This window comes from Triturus cristatus, chromosome 11 (genome assembly GCF_964204655.1).
Source record: "Triturus cristatus chromosome 11, aTriCri1.1, whole genome shotgun sequence".
Lineage (NCBI taxonomy): Eukaryota > Metazoa > Chordata > Amphibia > Caudata > Salamandridae > Triturus > Triturus cristatus.
The window spans coordinates 1127516727-1127539985 of NC_140594.1; the positions used below are offsets into that span (position 1 = coordinate 1127516727).

The window sequence follows — 23259 nt, forward strand, 5'->3', positions numbered from 1 at the left end:
TAAAGGAGACATTTTTGTCTGGCTGGCCCCTTTCCAGAGAGTCAGTATTTCAATCTGTACTTTGGTTCTCTACATAGAACATCTAGGACTTCTACAGTGAAATAGCGTTTGGGTGATAGTCCCTGTAAGGATATGTTAACACTACATTTCTGCATGTCTTACTTTTAAATACCATGCATCCTGCCTTCTGGGCTACAAGTCCTACATAGGGATGACTTATTAATAGTTAAAAGGATATGTTTTACCTGTCAAAAAGGTTTGTTTTAACAGGCTGCACTACAGTTTACACTGCAGCAGGCAAGCTACAATAGTAGACAGAAGGCCATGTTTGTACTGCCACTGTAGTGGGTGGCAAAATAGGTGCTGGGGTCCATTACGGGCATTTAACTTACAGATCCTAGGCACACCCTGCACCATATAGAGTCCTGTAGCTCCTTTATTGTGCAGCTCATTTACAGCCAGCTCAGACCAAATGACTCGATTCAAACCCATCATAAATAGGAGAACTTGCAACAGAACACCTGTGACACTTGCTGGAAGGGCATCACAAAATACATTATGTTATGAGAATTTGTATAGCATGCTTATCACCCAAGGGGTATCCAGTTTCTGGAGTAGGTGTGTAGACCGATCAGGCTCTTAGGCGAAAAGCCAGGTCTTCAGCTTCTTGCAGAAAATCGAGTACGGATGCGGAGGTCCTGTTGTGGTGATGAAGGTTGTTCCAGGATTTGGCGGCGGTGTAGGAAAAGGAGCGTCCTCCCGATTTGCTCCTAAAGATGCGGGGTACTTGAGTGAGGCGGAATGAGGCTGAGTGTAGTTGCCTGGTGGGTTGGTGGAAGTTGAGGTGATGTTTGAGGTAGGCAGGACTGATGTTGTGGAGAGCTTTGTATGTGTGGGTAAGCAGTTTGAATTGGCATTGCTTCTGTATTGGTAGCCAGTGTAAATCTCTGAGGTTAGTTAGTTTAGTTTGTAGATTTATATAGGATGGCTTATCACCGGTGAGGGTATCCAGTCACTGTGCATGGGCACGAGGAGATTAAGTGATTTGCCCAGAATCACAGGATGTTGCGTCGACTCCGAGACACAAACCCGGAACCTCAGCTCCTAAGTTAGCAGCTCTGGCCGCTGTGTCACATCCTCTCCCTCTGGGTCATGATGTGTGTGTTGAGAGGGATGTGGAGGGTGATTCTGGCTGCATTATTCTGGATGGTCTGGAGTCTTTGTAAGAGTTTATTAGTGATGTCAGCATAGAGTGCATTGCTGTAGTCCAGTTTGCTGGTGATGAGGATCTGGGTCTCCGTGCATCTGGTGTCGGTGGGGAGCCAGTGATAGAGTTTGCAGAGCATGCAAAGGTTGAAGAAACAGGATGAGGTGATGGCCTGGTGGCCGACAGATCTGGGTCCCTGGTCTGTCGGCCACCAGGAGGAGTCCCATTGAGAGCTGTTGCTGCTGAAGATCAGGACTTTAGTTTTATCACAGTTGAGCTTTACGCAGTTCTGTTCCATCCAGTTTGCTATGATGGACTTGCAGGTGTTGAAGCTGGGCCTGGTGGTCTTGTTGTTGTTCATGAGGATGAGCATGATGTCATCTTCGCAGGATAGAATGTTGAATCTATGTGATCTTATGAAGTGAGCAAGTGGTGCCATGCAGACATTGAAGAGTGTAGGGTTCAGTGATGACACTTGAGGGACCCTGCAGATGAGGTTTTTGGGTTCAGAGGTGTAAGGCAGGAGCCTGATTCGCTGGGTCCGGTCGAAGAGGAAGGAGGCCAGCCAGCTCAGGGTGGGACCATGAATTCCTAAGTTGGGGACTCTTGTGATAAGTTTGCTGTGTGAGACGGTGTTGAATGCAGCGGAGAGGTCAAGTGATATGAGTGTCGTTTTTTCACCTTTGTCCATGATGGTCCGAAATGTTATCACTTGCTGCGATGAGAGTGGTTTCCATGCCGTGATTGTTTCAGAATCCTGATTGCGAGATGTCCAGTAGGTTGTGTTGTTCGAGATGGTTAGAGAGTTGTTTGTTGATAGCTTTTTCCACAACTTTGCATTGGAAGGGTAGGAGTGAGATGGGTCTGTAGTTGCTGACCTCCTTTGGGTCAACTGTGTTTTCTTTTCAGGATACGTGTGATTCCAGCATGTTTTTCAGTTGTCTGGAAAGGTTCCACTTTGGATGTAGGTGTTGATGATGATGGTGAGCTGGGATCTGATCAGGGTTCCTCCAAGACTGAAGATTTGGTAGGGGGCGGTGGGGGCCCTGGAGTGAATAGTTCTCATGATTTCAACTATGTCTTCTGGGGTGAGGTGTTTTCAATTTGTGATCTGGTGATCCTGATTTGGTGGTGGTAGGTAGCTGGTTGATGCGTTCTTCTGTCTTGTGTTGGAGGTCAAAATGGCGGTAGATGTTGAGGATTTTGTTGTGGAAGAAATTGGAGAGATTGTCGCAGAGTTCTTGTGGAGTGGTGATGGAGTTGGTGGCAGCTGAGGGGTTGGAGAGTTCCTTCAAGATGTTACAGAGCTCTTTGCAGTTGTTGGAGCTGTTTTCCAGTCTGAAAACTAGGGCTGATATTCTTGCCTCATTGAGTTTGGTGTGGTGTTCCTGAGTATGAACTTATACGAGTTTCTTGCAGTGGTGACCTGATTGGTTTTCGATTTACATCCATCTGTTTTCAGAGGTGTTTGGAGTTTTTTGTGTGCACCAACTGGCTCGTGTATTGGTACTTGATTGTAATGTGGTCTTTAGGGGGGATAGGGATTCTGCACTGGTAGTAATCCAGTTGTTGAAGATTTTGATGTCAGCAGCATGCAGGTCATAGATGAGGTTAGGTTGGTGGGCAGTGAGGGTTTTGGTTCAGTCTGTGTCCTTTATCTGGTTCCAGCTACATCTGTGTTTGTAAGTAGTCCTGGCATAGGGGGGTTGGGGTGCCGCGATGGAATAGTGGACGATGGAGACGTCTGTCTATTGTACATGGGTAGGAAGGCTGCACAAAAGCCTTTGAATCCTTTTTCTGATTCAGCCAGAACATTTGAACTACCTTTAATCCCTTCTATTTTTAGTTTATGTTTTTTCATCCTGCTCTCCTTTGCCTGGTTTCATCAGAGCATGGCACTATCCACTTTCCTTGGTGTCCTTGGTGAATTCTTGATTACTTTTTCACTTAAAGGTCATGGTGTGTCATTGTGAGAAGTTGGCCTGGTATATGATGTTCACTAGTTAAAGTGACCACCTTGTACCATGCCAAGCAACCCTTATGGTGTGGTTGTAAGTCAACCTTTTCGGACCAGCTGCCCTAGTGGTAGCGTAGGCTAAGCAGTCTTTGAGGCTAAACTCGTGAAGCGTGTTAAGCAGGCTGTTTTACCAAATGTAACCCCCCTTTATACCAATGAAAGGACACCACACAGATATATATTGAAAATATATATGTATTTATTTCTCAAAGTATCCCCTAGACTCTTTATGAGCACAGGAGCACAAATCGTTAAACAATAATACGTTAGAATACACAGAAGTTGCACTTTATATGGATAGGCCCTGGTGGCCACTCAAACCATATACTAAAATAGTGGTATAAGTACCACGAACAGAAAAGGGAAAAGGCCTAGGGCCTCTAGAATCGCTGGGCCTACAAGGAGCTAACTTTAGTTAGTGACCAGGAGGTCCACGGGTTGCGTGTGCAGAGCAAATAGTCACACGCGAGCTCCCATAGGTTTTCAATGGGTGCGTAAAAGTTACAAAGTTACTGCAAAAAGGATCTTCCGGATGGACTATGAACTCAAGATTGGAAACAAAGACACTAGAGATGTTACTCTACACTTGGGCACCGGAGTGCCAGCTTTACCTCACCCACAGGAAGCGGGTGCATAGGTGTCGTTGGGTTTCTTCTATCTGTTCAGTGGAGCCTGAAGACAAAGGTGCTGCAGGCGGTCGGTCCAGAAGAGATGCGGTGGATCCAAGAGTGGATCGGAGTTGTAGAAGACCTGTAAGCAGAGGGGACAGTGTTCACAGTCACTAGCCAGTGACCAGCGTGGCACCAGGTGGGTACCAGGCGATGTCGGGTGCAAACAGGAAGAAAGGTGTAGCTTGTCTCTGCAGCCACGTGGTCCCTGAAGATCAACGACGTCCAGGAGTCGGTTCACGAGCTGTCCCATGCAGGCTCTCGCTGTCGGCGGTGTCGACGACTTGATCAAAGCAAACAAGCCTTGGCAAAAGCAATTGTTGTGGAAACCGAAATAAGCTGATGGTTCTGACCAGCAAGGTCAGAGAGACTGCTCCTTTGGAGGGGAGCAAGGGCCAGTCTGGAGCAACCAGACCAGCAGTGTATTTCTTGAAGTTCGTCGCCAAGATGGCCACTAGCCAGCGGGCCAGCAACCGGTTAGGCGTGTCAAGTGGCAAAATGCAGAAGGGCCCCACGCAGATCGTGGAGATGCTGGAGGGCTCACCTTTGGTGCAGATGCTGCTCGGGTGTTGGGCTTCTCAGATCCCAAAGCACAACTTGGAGGGAGCCTCGGTTGTTGCGCTTGCAGCTTGTCGTGGTCTTTTCAAGATGGCTGGGTCCACGTGTCTCGGTGCCTCCACGGGTCTCTCTTTTTCAGGGACTGTGGATTGGGCGGTGAGAGGTCTGGAGGTCCAGGTCTTGTCATTCTCTGGACTCGGGCTCCGGCGGGAGGCGGCGGCAAAGCAGACGTTGATTCGCTGGATGGTGCTTGCGTTAGCAAGGTGGTCACTCCCTGACCACAGGGGAGATTACCTTCAGTCTTCTGTGCAGCAGAATGTCGAAGTTCCCGTCTTCTTCTTAGTTTCAAGTTGATTCCAGGATGTCTGAAGTCTTAGGACACAGCTCCTACCTTTAAGCGGATTCTAGGGGTCGGACTACCTGCTAGGTCCCTCCCTAAGGGTGGGACCAGGAAGGGGGGTGGTTACACCCCCAATCCTTTGTCCAGCTCGCCCCAGGTCCAGGGCTGGTGTGCCCCAGGACCGGTTTGAACTGGCATATGCACCGAGGCTCCTTGTGAGCCTCAGGCATGTCTGGTTCCTTTCAAGCCCTACCTGACCAATACACAAAATCCTGTCTGGGGTGGAGCATGCACCTCCCCTGGCAGGAAACCCTTTGTCCACACCTCCCAAGCTGGAAGGACTCCCAGCAGCAGGAGGGCAGACTTGTGTCTGTGGTGGCAGCATCCATTTTGTGGAGCTGAGGCTATGTCTGATTTTACCCGGGTTTCAGGTACTGTACATGTCGTGTCCCTCTAGAAGGGTGGAATGCTAACCCCGTCGCCAGAATTGGCGAGGGGTTAGTATTCCAATTCGTATGACACCTTACTCGACATGTTTTGATAAAGCCAAACCAAAGATAGCATTTAACCGCGAGGTTCATAATGCACTTAAGAGTATATGGTATGACGATATCTGGAAACAGTAGAAGGAAGTGGTTCCGACCACTGCAGACAGGCTCAGCTCTTGCCAGAGCACCATCTCACATGGAACCAAGCACTCTGCCTTCAGGATTGTCAAGGCCTGCTGTAGGAGTGGCTGATAGGTTACCATGTGTTCCATTTAAGGTTAGGTATAGGTATACTACACCTAAGTAAGAGGTGGTTACACCAACTTACCCCAGCTGAGTGATCAGCCAGTTGTGTCAAATTTGTTAGGACAGGCCAGGGGTGGCATAATACATGCTTCAGCCCCTGGTAGGCCTTAGATACACCAATGCCCTGGGTACCTAGTGTACACTGGTACAGGGGCTCACAGGGTGATCTAATTCCAATGGGTTATGCACCTAGGGTGCATGGAGTCCATTTTAGAGTGAGAGCAGACAGGCTGAGACCCTGAATGGCAGGATCTCAGGCCTACTAATTCGAAAAACCAGCTAGACACTAGGCAAAAAGTTGGGGGTAACCATAGTCAGATATCCACCTTCCTACAGTCATCAATTGACTATGTTACAGTTTTTAAAATGTTCCACACGGACCCCTTGACCATGTGACCATGTATGCCTCCATGCAAAATCATACACTTGTCCAGGATCGGTCAGTTGTTTGGTGACACGCAGACCTACTGCTCTCAAAGCAAGGCTAATGCAGTCATTTTTTCTCTAAGGACCTGGTTTTGAGTGACTTTCATGTTTATCTTTACTTTGCTCTATCACAACATTGCAAAAATCAATTCCTTTTGTCGCTGGAGGATAGACAGCGTACCTAGCAATAGAGGTTACCTTTAATTGATAGTAGACTGTTTGGTTTTGTCTACATTTACCTGGTCCAGCTGACGTCATGACCTCATGCATGTCTACAGGTCATATCGTGATTACAGATTTGAGGATGGTTCTCTTTTGGTGCCATAGCAGGATGGTCGTGGTCACAATGACTGACTCCAGTACGTATTCACCAGGCATTCTTTATAGTAGTGTGTATGGGCAGGATAAATGGTGGAGTTAGGATTGGTGTGTTCTAAGCTTTGTTCCAAACTGCATCAAGAATGGCCTTGATCAGCCCAAGCCTCCTCGAATTTAATGTAACATATCAGTGCACTCTGAGATTTGTAGCCTGAGACCATTGGAAACAATGTTTTGCTATAGGGGAGTCCAGAACTGTATACGCAGTGTCGTGGAGTCATCTCATAACCATATTGTTGGGAGGGCTTATGGTAGGCATTCTGGATTATATGTAAAATGATCATCTGATTCTATGTCAATAAGGACTCCTGCGGAGAGAGCCCTGGTATTTATCGAACAATCCAGCGCATTCTCAGAGTTGGTTGCAGTCCTGTTTCACTTCACTTGGACTACGTTTCCAGATTTAAAGGGTTTGCAGGAAGTGAAACTGGGCTGGAATATGATGTCCCTGATAACGGGTAGACATCAGATGGCCGTAATTACATGTCATCCCTACGGCTATGAGTTTAAATCTGAGGTGAATGAATTCCTAGTGACTTTCCGCACGAGATTGCAAACTGTTGATATTTTTCACTGGAGGGTAAGCAATTCTAAGCATGTTCTTGGATTGGGAATTGAAGAAGGGCACGCATCTCCCAAAACATTTGGTGGAAAAGCAACCAGCAGGAGGAATCAATGAAGTGAGGTAGAAGGGACTGATCAAAGCAGAGCTTGCAAATGTTACTTAATTAAAAGATTCTGTCGCTGAACGCAGGAAGGATCTCCTGCCCTGGGTGCGGGTGGAGCTCTCTATGTCAACAACAAGCTGACAGACTTGTTTCAGCGGCCTTGCTTGATTCAACCCTGGAGAACACAAGTAGAACAACTTCACTGCTTTTATTAAACGTCTGCTCAGAAATGGATGCCAGAGTGGATGGTACCCTCCACCATCCGTGGCTGCACTTGGATCTCCTCAGAGGCTATCTGTAATCCTGTGGAGGTTCTTGGCGAAATGAGTTTAAGGACTTATTAATCTTTGCTATACATTGACAACTCTTTCAGGACCAGCCAACAACTCCCTAACCTGCAAAGCAACGCCTAACCCCTGCTTACACATCATATCACAGGCCCCTTAATAATTAGATGACATCTAAATAGATCACTTGGATAAGTGTTATTGTTTTCACATTTTAGAAAATAATCGTATTTCCCTATATACTCGTCCTGCACTCTACAGTAACCCCGGGCGTAGTGTGCGTAGCGGGGCTAAGCAGAGATCCACAGAGTTGCAAACAAACTCAGTGGAACTCCGCTCCGTGACCTGCCTCCACCCCCCCTATTATAGCAAGTAATTAAACATTAATAAAAAATAAATTTAAAACCACTTACCCGTACTGTGGCATCCCTGGGCTGCCGTCCTCCTCTTCTTTGCCGTCTGGCGAATCCTTGTGAAAACTGCGCATGCACACGCGCATGCGCATTTCTTGCGAGAACAAGATGAAACATATCACCAGACAGAGACACGGGGGGTTCAGGGAAGGGTGTGAGAGAGAGAAAGTCTGGACTAGAACACACGTTCCGAGGTTTTGTCTGTTTCAAGGCACGGCACCACTCAGACTGGATGTTACGATAATAAGTGGATCCAACCAGCAGGGACACATGGCGAATTCAATAAGATACCAGCTGGAGGGTAAGAACACATAACAACTGAAACAAGGCTTACCGTTTTATCAGCGGATGGTCTAGACCGCTGGACACTGCTAAACACACACAGGAAAGACTCTAAAAGAAATGGGACAAGGGGCAGCACAACTAACAATACAAGGCAGGTATGGGACTATGGCAACTGAGGAAACTGAAAAGGGAAAAACAACAGTGACCGAAAGTGAAAATTGGAGTTAACTAAAGTAATGCAACAACTAAACTCACTGACAGTCACAGAAATATATTCCTAAAAGGACTAAAGAGGGCTCTACCTTCCATGATCCCAACCCACAAATTGAGTACATGCAAGTCACTAACAGTTAGCTGTCTAGTCTTCCCAAATTAGCCTCCGTTGACCCGCTTTCCAGCACCTCCAGCCGTCTTTCGTCTGACACCTTGCCTGATCCTGATAGATGAGCAGACACCTCACACCATATACACCTAGAAGCTCACCGACAGCAACCACAACATAAGAGTACAAGACAAAGATTTATGGAGCGCACCAATGCATGGAGATGTGACGGCTCTAAACGTTACTGATCTGTCTGCAGGTAGCGCATCACGGAGTCAACGTTCACCTCCTTAACAACAAAATGAATCCTGAGAAAATCTCCTGAAAAATGAAAGTGCTCTTCAAGGCAATCAATGCTGTGTAGACCTTAACTGCATCCACTCCCACCCACTCAAGCACAAATGTACAGAAATCAACAACCTATTGAAACCAAGGTTACTAAAATTCGACAACACGTTAACAACACAATTGCAGCCAACATCATCACACTGAAATGGACTACTTTCAATGCCTTCCCCACTGATGACCTGTCTAAAGTCTTCCGATTCCTAAAGACTAAACTATACAATGATGATGTCATCTAATCAGCCATAGCGAAAGAAAGATCGTGGGCTGCAGTGGAACACCCAAAATTGCCCCTCCTAAGAATAACCCTCGTCTAGCTATCCTAACCCTACCTTGCGGTCTTGCACCTGCTTCTCTCCCTACTCCATCCTCTCATAGTGTTTCCCACACCCTCAACCTCATCCACCAACATCCTCGGATCCTCTTTCACTTTGTGAGTGACAATGCCCTTTATTTATCTGTTTTGATAATTAACACATAAATAAAAGGCATTGTCATTTACAATGCCAATAGCTCAAACTCTTGTAACTGCGAGACCTATTCAAAGAAGCGGCCGCCATTGTCCCGGGCTGATTGGAAAGTTAAAGAGCGCATGGAGCCCTGAATGTTGCAGGAAAGCATGTTGTGCCTGCTATAGGAGAAACTCATCGAAGAAAATAAGCGCGGGCGGAGAACTCCGAACCGCCAGCGGAGTGTGTGGAGATTTGCCATGGAGTAGGCAAATCTCCGCACACTACGCAGCGGAGGGAAGTTGGCCAGCCCCCGCCTCCACCCCCTAATAAAAATTAATTAGACATTACTTAAAACAAAAAGAAACACTTACCTGTACTGTGGCGTCTCCGGGCTGCCGTCCTCCTCTTCCCCGCCATCTCTCTCTTGAAACTTGAGTGATCATTGCGAAAACTGCACATGTGCGCGCGCCTGCGCATTTCTCACACGAAATGTGCATGTGCAGGCGCGCGCAATGATCACCCAAGTTACGAGAGAGAGAAGGCGAGGTAGAGGAGAAGGGCAGCACGGAGACGCTGCAGTTCAGGTAAGTGTTTTTTTGTTGTTGTTATAAGTAATGTCTAATTACTTTTTAATAGGGGGGTGGGGACGGGTGGCGGAGCGGAGCGGAGTTCCACAGAGTTGGGTCCCAACTCCGTGGACCTCCGGGTAGTCCCGCTCCACTAGCTCCGCCCAGGGTTAAAAGAAAATAGTGCTTACAGACTAAATAAGACATACTGTGTAACAACAGAAGTAAAAGGGCCAATTCTCAATGGAGGTTAAAATGAAAACAAGGCGGTACTAAGGAGGGACAAACAAGCCTACTAACGAATCAGAAGCGACCACTTACAAAGGACAATCATACAAGCCAATGAAAAATAGGGGCAAAGAGTGGGCAGAGCTTCAAGTCCATACTCAAATACAGCATGGCTAGCTGGGCAGCGCATGCACTGCCCAGGCTTGACCTAAAAAGGTTGTGGAAACCATCCTTGGGGTAGTCTCAGTTACTGGCAATTATTTTGGGCCACATTTCAGTCCATCTTATTCTGCTTACTGCGTTAATTCAGACAGAATGCCCTAAACATGACAAGTGCCCTTGTTTGTCAATCCCGGCCACGTGGGACAGCTTTAGACAACGCAGACGGGGTGTTTTTTTATCCAAAGGAGCAAATTAATCAAACACGCTTTTCAAAAGCGCCTTGACGCCTCTTGCCTACCCTATAAAAGCACAGACTCGACCTAAAAAGGACAAAACACATTTGCAACAGATGATATAAAAACAAAAACTACATGTATGTTTAGTGACACATTAAAAAGTATTAGTTACCAGTCTCCACTCCACCAGGGATTCCTGTCAGGCCTTCAGGATGTAGGATCTGCAAGCCTTTCACTCCCCAGGGAAATAGTTATAAGAGGGGGGGGCTGGAAGAACCATCACCAGTCCTCTGGGCCTCCAGGTGACGCTTGGAGGTATGCAGGTGACAACAATTAGCACAAACACATCTGGTGTGTGATGCTAGCATCCAACCAAAAGCCACAGTAATAGTACAGTGTTGAACGCATCCCGCAACTTACTCACTAACATTAATTGACATTTTAATGTCATTATTTGGATTGCTGTTTTTATGTGTGTAATTTTGTGATAATATGTGCTTTTATGATTGTTACAACAGCAGACGAATAAAGCTTTACTTGACCTTGACTCACTCCATCACAAATTTACCGCCTGGACAACGCCAGCACAAATGTGAAATCTTAATAGGCACGGTGCAAATCTGCTGCCTTGACAGTGATGGAGTACTGTTAATCAGCAGAGGAGTCTGCCACGTTGAAGGAGGTGAGCCGCTTACTCTAGCGTGGACAGCAGATCAGCCTGCACACATCTAAATACAGAGGGCGGGAATCCATCCGCTCAAAGGAGTACTTCTAACCGCCACCACGGAGGTACAAAGGGAGTCAGGCCGAGATCTAAATCAGGCCCTAAGTCAGAAGGTAAAATCATTGACTGGGACGAACCCGCTTGGGGTATCTGGCCCACGATCCATCACTGTCGGATTGAAATCACACCGATGTCATGGTCTACCACTTCAAAAGATGTTCATTGGTGCTGAGTTATTTCTGGTAGTGTTTTTACTTTAAAAATTCACATCTCCAGTTCCCCTTATTAGATTGTTGTCATTTTGGTGGCATTTCGAGTCTAATACAATTTCGGTTTTTAATTTTTTGTGTTTTGAATTTATTACTGTTTTGGTAGGGCATAAACCAATTGCCTTAAATTAAGTCTGTCTGCTATGGCATTAGCTACAATTCTTTTGAGCTCAAGTTAAATCAGTGACTTTTGTGTTCACCCCGACAATTCAGTGTTATTACTCCTAGACGTGGTTGACATTGCACCCTAAATTATAATCACTTTCTTATGCTATGCATATGGTCTTTTAATGTATTACCGTATATCTTTTTGATTTCTACATTCTAATGTTATAAACATTTGCGTGTAATCGTTGTAATTGGTGGATTTTGCTAATGTTGTAAATGAGTAGCATTCAAAGGGATTGCATTTACATATTGAAGCTAATGCGGGACAGGATGAAACCCTCGGGTACTCTGCAGGAGATAAGAAATTTCTGGGATCTTGAGGTTCCCAAGTGGATGAAATGGTGATGATTGGTGATGTAGGAGGCAAACCACTGTAGGACTGTGCCAGAGAAAGCCCTGCAAGTTTCTAGTGCGTGGATAAGAACTCGGTCGATTGCATCAAAGGTACTGAGAGATCAACCACAAACAGGTGGCAGTGGCCCTTCTGGCTGGTGACTGGGAGGACACTGTCAACTATGTAAGCGGTAGCGATATGCAGCCAGGTCTAAAAATGAATTGATGGTCCTTGAGGAAGTTGGTCTTGTTGAATTAGAGTTGAATGTTGGTTGTTTCCGTGATGAATTTCTAAATGAATAGGTGGTGAGTGATCGGATGAGATTATCTACGTCAAGGATTGAATTTTTCATCAGGAAGATCTTTCCCTTTGTATTATCTAAAAAGCTTTCTTGATTGAGGGAGACATTGGCATCATTAAGGAGCGTGCCTTGCTTCTGCTGGAAGATTTGTTGACTGCTGTTTTACAGAAGGTGGCCTTGGCCGGGATGATGAGGATGCAAAGTGGAGTGATTTCAATTGAACGATACCAACAAGGGCTTTGTTCTATCTCCGCGTCTTCTTCTTTTTATCTGAGAATGAGGGTGATTTACCTCCTTGAGCTCTTGAGAGCACCAATGTGAAGAAGGGTTGGGTTCGGCGGGTCTTGATTCTATGGTGCGTTGGAATCCACATGGTTTTTCCATTAGGAGCGTTTTATACCTGTTCTGGGTAGCTGGGTGGTTGGCGCTTGATGAGTTTTTCTCGGGATGAGTTGGTGGGAAAGTTCTTGAATTCCCGATATGTTTCTCTTTCTCATTTGTGTTGGCATTGATGTGATGGTGTGGCATGAGTGAACTCTGTTGATCCAACAGCAAATGCCCAACAGTGGTCAGTATCTAAAGGGTCTTGTCATAGCCCTCAAAAGGTCTTCTATTTATGGAGCTCTGTGATCATAGAAAGCCCTCCTTTGGTATCAGTTGTTGCTTAGCGATTGCATTTTTCATGGAGGCATGGTTGGTTGGTGCAACCAGATAAACACTGAACTTGTTGGGTAGAGTACCAAAGTGCTCCTAACAACAAGACTGTTATTGGGATATGAAATGTGCATAATTTCTAGTTCTAGCCAATGATATCCCTCAGAGCCGCAAAATTCCATAAGATGGAAGCAGTGGTGATGGGGACCCCTGTAGAATGTGATGCGAGGCCAGAGTCTCCTAAATCTTACAGATATTTTGGGCTGAATGGAGGCCCCTTTGAATCGTTAGGGCCCCCTGTGCCGCAGGAGCTGCAAGGGCCTGTGTTACGCCCCTGGATGGCACTGTATTGTATCAAAAGAATATGAGAAATACACAACATATGGTTACTTCATATATAGACATATTGGTAAGTGCAGTTGTGCACACTAATGCCATTTTTTTTTTACGATTTATCCTTTAAGGTGCGCGCATATGCACACACACACACGTTCCTCTTAAAAGCGCCCAGGCTCTCTTTTGGAGCGCGGCAGCCGAACATGCACAAAAAGAGAATTCGGCAACTGCTCATTTAAAATGAGTGACTTGAACATTTCTCTTGGTGCATGCTGGCACTCAGTGAGACATTTTAGAGAAGTGTGGGGGTAGTCGGGGGCATTTTTGGTCCTTTTGTTGCTAAGAGCTGCACCTAACAGTGTTATTCTGAAAGACGCATAATCTTGCAAAATTATTTGTTCCTGTTTATACATGGTATTGTAAACAAGAATATGAAATGGACACTAGGAGGATGAGAGCCAAGTTAAAAGGTGGGATGGACATAAGCGGAGCAGGCGGAGAGTAAAGGTGCTCTCTCCGCTGTGTGTATGGCTGGCTTCCTTCTCTGACAATACAATAGGTTATGCTACCTACTTACTAGGTGTTTATTTGTGTGTCTTCATCTTTTTATGTATTTGTAAGTCATACATTTATTTGAGTATCTTTTTGTGCATTTATTTGAATGTGTGTGTCTATTTTTTAGCTACATGTGTGTATGAATTCAGGTGATGTACAAGAATGGTGAGTGAGGGATTTCGTCCTAATAAGGGAATTTCCCACAGCTAGGTCTGTGTGTTATAGTTTGTGGCTTTTCTGTAGTTCTTCACCATATATTATCTTTTCTTCGACTTTCTGTTTAAAATAGACCCAAGGATTCTACATTTGTTTTTGTCATGTACAAGAATGGCCAGCCCACAGGATACCCCACTTGTGGTGTACATGAAGTAAAGAGCGTGGACGTCAAACATGGTTTTCAGATCAGCCAATCCGAAAGGAACCTGTTACCGACTCCCGGACTCCATCCACGAATCTCCAAACCCATCACAGGTGGCTGATCTTTCAGGTACCCAGCTGCCTGTCGGCTGTATCGCAGCCCAGATTGTATGTTGATGTTTTGAGGTGATGTAGTCTACTGTTTTCTTTCTTTCCCTATGTAAAGTGCTCAAAAGCCAACCTCTGCTCCATGCAGCGCTACGCTAATGAAGTACAATAGGTGCATGTGTTGTACCCTGCAGCCCTTAGCGAAGCATTGAGGCAGCGACTCCTAGGTTATTAGCGCGTCTTGTACAGGGTTGGATTGGGATCAAAAATCGGCCCGGGCACACCAAAAAAAAGTGGCCCACATTGGCGCATTGCCTTTCCGCAAAACACTGCTTCCGTGAAGTTTTATGAAAAGAAAGGGGGTGGGAGGCATGTTTTATTAACTTCACTTAGATAAAAAAAAAAATGCACAGATTAGTTCACACTGCTGAGCCGCACATGAATGCAAGTGAGACCACTTCTGCTCAGGCCCCCTGCCCGCTCAAACAGCATATATTACCGGGCTGGCGTAGCGGAGAAAGGGAGTGATACCTCTGCCCATCTGCCTCTAGAAAGGCCTCTCAGGCACCCACTGGGCCGCTGGCGGCATCCTAACAGCACAGACAGCCCCCAGGCTGCCCAAAAAAGCAGCCCGCAGCTAGTACGCAGCTACCGGCCATTTCACGAGTGCCCACGTTACCAATCCGACCCTGATGGCATGTCAGACTGGCAACTGCATAGGCACTGCACACGCTCTGACCTCTTGCTTGCTGCTGAACATTTTCTGATTCCGCCCATCGGTATAGCCACATCGGTATAGCCACATCGGTATAGCCACATCGGTATAGCCATTTGGCGTCCATAAATTTCCAGCACACAACAGTTGTAGCGCAGTGACAAAGGAGGAGAGTGTAGGGAGCTGAGGGTGAGCAGGAGACACACAGCTGTTGTGATGTTGACTGAAGTATTAGAGGTGGGAGGGTCAACATTTTAAGGAGGCGGTCCAAGGCAAGGTTGTGGCCCGGCTCCAACAGCCTGTGCACTAGCCAAGGGCTGATCATGCGTGGCATGTAAATTATGCAACAAACATAATGCAGAAATATGAGAAAGTCTCTTCAAAATTCCAAAAAGCATATATCTTTAACATACGGAAGCGTTTAATTTTAGTACATCAGAATATTTCACCGCGTTGAAAAGCATTTAATAAAACTGACCGTTTTTAACTATAAACTTAGGAACATTCATGTCTCCTGATTTGACAACAATGCTGTTAGCGAACTAAGAAGTAAGTCAGTTGTCATGTGCATCCTATATTCTTATTCTAGGTGGAGGAACATGATAGTCTATTAAATCAAGCATGTTTTGTACGGCAGAGATCTCCAACTTACATCTTCCAAGATCCTCTGATATTCAATAATGAAGAAAAAAAGGTACAGTTAAATAAGAAATTTGCCTAAGATCACACAATTTAGTCAAGTAGGGAAGCCAAGATTTATCCCAGGTTTTTTGGTTTCACATTGTGCAATTCCAGCACTAGATGGGTGTCTTATCCTCTCTCTTGTTTTGCATCAAGGGTTAATGTTTGTCTTTAAGTCTTGGCACATGAGCTTAGAGTGTGGGTGGCAGTCAGAAGTCAAATGAAAGCTCAGCTCATTTTAGTCTGGAGGTTCCAAGTGGACCTGAAGGTGAGCCAGAACAAGGAATCTGGCTTGAACCTCCAGTGGCTCGCCCACCTCTACGAAGTGTTGACAGTGCCAAAGGAAAATAAAACATATTGTGATCGAGAGAGTGAAAGCATAGTCCTTTGAGGAGACGGAGGAAACACATAATGGGAGAGAACATGTCCTGGAAGGGTATGCCTTTCTTGACAGCTACTGATATAAGTGAAAGGGCAGCCAGCCCACTACAGGCTACATGTGTTCCCTCAAGGGCAATGTAAAGTGGTTTTGGGGTTCCGGAGAGGAGAGGGCCTTTAATGCTGTCCTTGATGCCCCTTGGAACCGCCATGTCCTCTGTATTGTGGAAACAACTGGTTGGACTGCTACTACACAGGTCGTGAGGAGAGGCACTATCAAAAATGTTTACCTTTGGAGTAATCCATAAACGTACATAATTTTGTGTGGACCCGAAAAGCAGGGGAAGGCAGGCCCAATGAGCGGTCCATGACACAATCCTGTTCAAAATGCTCCAAGAGCAAGTCAGCCTTCCAGCCAAAAACATGAGCATCATCAAAGAGAATGGTCAAAAGAACAAACTGGACATCACCAAACAGCCAGTGGAGCGCATGCGGGCACAGTGATGTATGCCAATAAAGAGGCCCGTGGCTCTCACTACTAACTCCACAGTATGTATGTCAAAGCAAAGGAGGCTCTATTTGACCCTGTCCTGACCATCATGCAACACTTCCGCAAAATAGTTCCAAAGGAGATCAGGAAGTTTCAGGGAAAATATTTGAGCAATTTCCTAAAGATCAGTGAACATAGCTAGACCTATCGCTGCTCGGGGCAATCGCAGAGTTTTCCGCCCGGTGCAGGTAAGAGCAGGGGGGTGTCGCCGACAAACGACTTGTTCCGGCGGGTGGGGGGGGGGGTCGACAGACACGTCTTGCTCACCCTACCACCCCCAAAGAGAGTGCCGCCCATTTTAGACTCCCTTTCAGGGAGTAGAGATGGAAGGAGCCGGGATTCTGCTAGGAGGAAGAGGAAGCCTGGACCACAAGATTCTCTAGGAGTGAACCAGGGAAGGTTAAGGGAGATGGAAACTCTAGGTAAAAAACAGGAGGCTCTGAGCCCACAACCAGACGCATCTCTATTGAAATTGGCTCAGAGGATGGCATTGATATCCGGGTGTCAGGGAAGGACCTGGAGCAGTGACACACCCAGGGGTCATCCTATGCTTGTGCCATTAAGAGCTCTGCCTTCCTCCTTCATAGCTGTGGCATGCATGAAGCTGAACTTCCTCACAGGGACCAGAGTTTGTTTGGTTTCCAGGCACCAGAGGCAGATATCTGTTGCTGTCCAATGTCAGGCCATGGCAAGCTCGTCTCCTGCTCTCCAACGACAGGGATCGCGAACGGATCCAAACCTTCTTTTCACTTTGCATTCTAACGCTTGTAGTCTTGTTGTTATAATGTAGTGGAAAAAAATAAATGTTATGCAATGGCAAGAAACAGATATGACTGGATTAGCTACTCATGCCTGACATGGGAAAACCTGCGAGCTGTGGTGAATGCTGTCCCACACCGTTCAAAGTAAATTTACTTAATGGTACAAATATTTGAGTTCTGTCATTTTTTTACCTGTGTAATGCAGGCGCGAGTGGAGTAATTGTAATGGCAAACTGGCATTCTGTTTCCTTAAATAAGTATGCATGGACACTGAGGGGTATGCGCTGGTGAAGATACCCCTTGGTGCCCTAATGTACTTATGTAAGGGCACTGAGGGGTATACACTGCACATTGCAGAGCCCACTCTGCCCATTTTAATGCAATTCCATGGAATTCTGCGGAATTAAACTCCGCCAATTCCGCCCACTCCTAAATAACAATCAGTCAATCACCAACATATGTAACTTAGGCACTCACCCAAAAACTACCTGTTAAACTCTCCAATAACAGCAAAGACCCACAAAGACAACAAATAATAGCCACAGAAACACTGCAATGGTTCAAGGCCTTAGGCTCAAGTTAAACAAAGAAACAGACAATATCTAGGTTGTGACTACCATTGCACACCTGTCTAAAACATGCAAATCCTGCAACCTCCTTGGACATGAGGCCTTACTATGATGTCTGAACACTCGCAGTATGCCTCACAACACTTATGCACGCATGACATGTATCATGATGCCCAGTCACGTACCGGCCAGGGTCCAGAACCCACTTCCTTACTTCAACAAATGCTTTCCCCATCATCCCTAAGACTCAAAAGTCAAGGCACACTACAAAGCACAAAGGCAAAGTTTAACCATACGTCATCTCAACTCAAAATCCCCCTCTCCAGACTCCAAAACAAAACCTGTCATCACAACTATACCTCATACACAAGCTCCCCAGACACCCACCTCACTTTACTAAACTGCACAGCACAGTAAAAAACTCACACCTTCTTTTCCCACAATCAGCACACACATCACCACAAGGACAACACACTCCACAACACACTCACACGCAACTCACACACAACAGCGCAGCCTAGCACTCCAGCACAGCCCATGCCCGGCCATACTAGCTGGCATCAAGCACATGACCAAGTGCCTGCCTGAAGATGGGACTGCGCCTTTGGAACGTGCACCAGAAAAGGTCAGAAGGTCTTCTAAGCACATTGATGACAGCCTCCTTTGACACTCGGCCATGTCAGCAGGTAAAGAGATACTCACCTGCAGCACACTGGGGGTACCTCAAACACTGCGGTTCAAACACAATGCTGACAAACTCCATTATATGCAAACTGAATAAAACGTACCACAAAACGATGACAAACATCATCTGCCTTCTGTACCATAAACACACCAGTCAAACCTTCCATTGTACAGAATGGTGACTGGTCTCAGGGCACAGTAAGGAGATATTTACACAAAATTTGGGCAAAATTACGCATAATTCCATGAAACACAAATACACCAATTTTGGTGCAAGGATGCATTTAAACAAAAGCACATTGAACAAGAGCCATGAGCCTTATGTTGCGCCATCATTTGAAGTACATTTTTCAGTGAATGGTTCATTTGCAGTAAATATTTGCCTTGAAGGGTGAATAATTATGCAAGGTGGTGTAATGTCATAATTTCAGGAATTTTGCATAACAAGGATAACCCAAAATGCCTGAATGTACTCTTATTATGCCAGCGTAATGTAAATGTTGGCCAGTCCTATTTATGACTTCTCTCTGCTGGCTCCTTCTCCTTGCCAGAACCTGCCCCCCCTTCTCACCTGGCTCCTCCTGGCTGGAACAATCTTTGACAGTGTTTGCCAATCGGTTTGAGGGATGGATGCTCCAAACTAGATTTACGTGGACACACTGCCATCTTCCTTCTCACAACAGGCCTCTTCCCCTGCTAGAAATGGCTTCTCACTGCCAGAAGAGTCTCGCTGCATATCCACGCAGGTCGTTAACAACTCATCACCAAAATGCTTTCGTTGGAGAGCAGGGCTTTCATTCAAGGGTCTGAAACCATTTAGGTAGGAGAGAAGTTATGTATTTCATGTTAGGACCTTTGGTCATCGCAACACTAGTTGTAGGTCCTGTAAGGGCTCCATGCAACTGTCCATATCTCCGAGCGTCCACTCCACACCACACACCATCATTCTAGTACATCATTTACTTTCAGCATTCCAGACACCAGCTCAGACATACTGGGAATGGGTACACACAAGACACTACTGTGAGGTTGGTAGTTCATATTTTACAGCAACATCTTCTCTAAGACCATCTCAGCGGATCAGACCATTTTTTGTGCCATGGGCCTCCAAATATTTCCTAAGACCCCACAAGTCTCCCTATAGTCCAACATGCAGAGTTGCAAATTGCAATTACACCTTCACAGATCTGGATGGGCACTGAATACAATTTATAAATGATCATTATTTTAAGAATTTGTTTTATGACAATATTTTACATTGCCCCACTTTTTAAAGACTTTTACATGCTGAAATATGTTAACTCTCTGCCGCTGTGTACAGGCAGGCTGCACATTAGTGTACAGTACTGTGTGCTCAAGGCAGTGGAAGATTATTTTCTGGAGTGAAAAGTGGGGAACCTGTACAGTCATGGCATGCTTACCACAAAGCCAAGAGCTGAGACTGGCTCCTAACTCAGCTTGTCTTTTAGAGGGATGAGGGCATGAAAAAGGCATTGCCGGGAATATAATCAAAATCAGCACAGTTTGCCGTTTCATGTTTCCCACTTCATTCTCTTGCCTCAGGACCACCTCTAGAGTCGCCAGAGAATCAGAGCAAGAGACATGTCGACCTCCACTTGGAACCCAGGGTCCATTATTCCCCCTGTTGCTTCACATATCATTTCAATCTTGGCAGTGGTTACTGCTGGTATTAAAAATTGGCATTAGGCAACTCCATTGCCAATTTTAGCCAAAACACTTTCCTAGTCTGCGACACCCCTTCAATTTTTAGTGTAGGACATGACTCTATAGTCTGGCCAATACCGGACATAGAGATTCGAAGATGTCCGGCAAAGAGCCACGAAGAGGGGACTGCTGGGTATTACAGTGCCCACCCAGCGAGGAGCACGACACAATGATGGAGCATGCCACCTCGGTGGGTGAGGGTCTGTGCGTCCTATTGAGGATGGGCTCATTGACTGCTCAGGTTCCCATTGACCTCAGTGTAGTATTGGCGGGCCAGCAGAACGGCACACCCCAGTTGTTTATTCGCATGGTCACATATCCTGTGCCATGTCATGGTATAGCGACATGCATTTGCAATACAGGCCCAAATGTAGATTCAGTAGTTATATTAGTCAGTGATTCCTTTCTTCCACAAATATGCCCATGGTGGTGCCTGACGGACTATGATAAATTTGGTGTTTGTATAACACATATCTGGGTTACCCAATTAGTGAAGAACCTGTAGTCTTTCTTCAGTGTGATCCTATTTTATTTCTTTAATTTCTGTTCCTTCCAGGTACACAACCAGACAACACGTTTGGTTGTATCTCATGGTTTCAGAGGCAACAATGGAGTCATAGTACTGTGGAAAAACAGTAGCCAAATATAACACTGCTTAATTATATACAAATGGATATTAATTCACATTATTTACATCTGTTTTAATCTTTGTCCATAGAGATTCTGTACAATACTCTTGACTTGGGACGAAACCTCATGGTATTATTTTGGAAGGATAAAGTTCCACTACAAGCAAGGTTCTTCCTGATGAAATCTAACTGGGAGGATGGTTGCGCTGTTTGACATTTGTAAAAGTGGAGGCATTCGAAAACTATAATGAACATTAAGAGCTTGAAGAGAATGGTATAAAACCATCAATTAACACACTAGGGTTCTGTCTGAAGTTGGGAAGTGGAAACCCTCCTGATAGCCAAAGGATGCATTAGATGAGCTGAGAATCTACAAGTGGAATTCCCTCAACCGTATTATCCATGCGACGTCGGAAATTCCTTCAGTGGATTTCAAAGTCTAAACCCGGCCACTTGAGTCTCCGGAACAGACACTCTAGTCTTCACACCGGTATCAAATCCAGGGTATAGCATACAACTCTTTCCAATTTGCATAGGCAACTACACCACCGCATTTTTCCCAACCACTAAACTAAACACTATTTAAAACTAGAAAGAAGTTTGAATTGTTTGAGTACATGATCTTGGATTTCCACCAGTGGAAATTCCACCAGTGGATTCTCCGGCAGATTATAAGCTTCCTTCGGAAAGTGTTGGATATTTCATTACCACGTGACTTTAAATCATGCCCCTGGACATGATAGTGGTATCAGAAACAGAGCTTTCAAAACCTATGCCATCTTTCTAAGTATAGTCAATTAGAATGTATTTAAATACTAGGACTGGTCACAAAGGCATTTTGGTGTACATAAAGCAGAACTCCTGTAGAGATATTTTACATTCTTTCACTTGCTGAAGTAAATTAACTCTAAAACATCTGTATTGGGAATAAAATGTGAATATATTTACCGAAAGCACAAACAGAAAGAACTGTGAACTCTTTTTACTTTCACTAACAGGTAATTGGACATTTCGGGGTGTATTTGCAGAGGCATGTAAGATTATGTAAAAAAGTATTCCTGTAGCCATAACCTTTTCTGCGTGATATATAGCAAGATGGCTCATTATACATGGCATGACATGATGGCAGAGTGTTATCAGTCTGCCACTCCTTCATATGACCTTGGGTGTGATCTGATGAGGGTCAGACATGTAGCTCATTAGTCTGTACCTAGTTGAAAGGATTTATCCACCAGCGTTTCTCTACGTCGTATGTCCACCAGCCCTTAACGTTGTTTTGACGCGCCCAGAAAGAGACCGTGGTTTACATTTTTTAGCTTTGACTTAAAATGTAGTCTTTGTGGTCTAAAGCAAGAAACTGGCTTGTGTTTCCTCCCCCTTCTCTCCAGGGAGCCCAGGAAAACAGAGTTCTACACACTTTGCAATCTGCTCCTAGCACAGTATCACTCCATTATTACTAGAGGGCGGGGTGTGGTCTCCAGGCCCTCTGGGGGGGAGCCTGCGGCCAAATAAATAGATTTTCCAAACTATGAGAAATACAAGTACTGGACAAAAATAACACACTAAGCCAGAACAGAAGAACAGCAGAAATAACGTGGGATTTAGTAACTATTATTAGAAACTGTCTAATGACAGCCCAAGGCCAGCCCAGTCCCACACTTTTCAGGGCTTTCCAATTGTCCTGATGAGAAAACCATGACTTCAGGATTTACTTGCGAACAAATTGCTGTACAATTGCGCCTGAAGACTTTTCCAACATGCAGCTTGTATCTTTCTATTTAGGTATATTCATGTGTAAAGTGCTTCTCTTGAAAGAGCTAGATGACATTACATTTCTTCAGCTAATCTATCTGTTTAATCTTTGGGTTGTATTGTTACTTGTGAATTTGTCTGCTGTATTGAGCCTTTGTATGAAGCGCCTTGAAGCTGATAGACTTTCTGGCATTGTCTGTGCTTTATAAATAAAATATATACAAGTAAATGAGTGTGAAGTAAGGGAAAGGGGGGAAAAAAAACTTCTCCGTTACATTACTAAATTCCTCTAATGACTATTTTTGCCTGTCTATTAAAATATACGGATGCGCATATTTCTTATGAGATGTGTAGATTAATCTTTAGGGACCTTTACCTTCTTCTGAGAGAGCCACCCCCCCGCCCGTCAGCTGCACCTTTCTCCACACTTTCTTTTTCTTCTCTGCCTACTGCTTGACTGCAGCCACTTACAATGCCAAGGAAGGCTACATTGAGGCTGGAGGGGCTGGGAGCCGGCACTTGCCACCATGTTAAGGGTACAAAACCAGCCATTGCTCAGTTGAGTGGTCTCCACCCAACAGACCCTGTTCAGTGAGAAGGCTGTGATGAGACTGGGCTGGAGAGTTGAGGAAACTGACCAGAGTCATCAGATGAGGG

General features: G+C 45.4%; 1 long non-coding RNA gene across 1 annotated transcript in view; it reads left to right on the top strand.

Moving 5' to 3' along the window:
• LOC146786175 (uncharacterized) overlaps positions 1–22823 on the top strand; it is a 94519-nt gene extending 71696 nt beyond the window's left edge. The window contains exons 2-3 of the long non-coding RNA XR_014970863.1: positions 13983–14180; positions 20940–22823. This is a non-coding gene — a long non-coding RNA (uncharacterized LOC146786175). The remainder of the gene's footprint in view (positions 1–13982; positions 14181–20939) is intronic.
• The last annotated feature ends 436 nt before the right edge of the window (positions 22824–23259 follow it).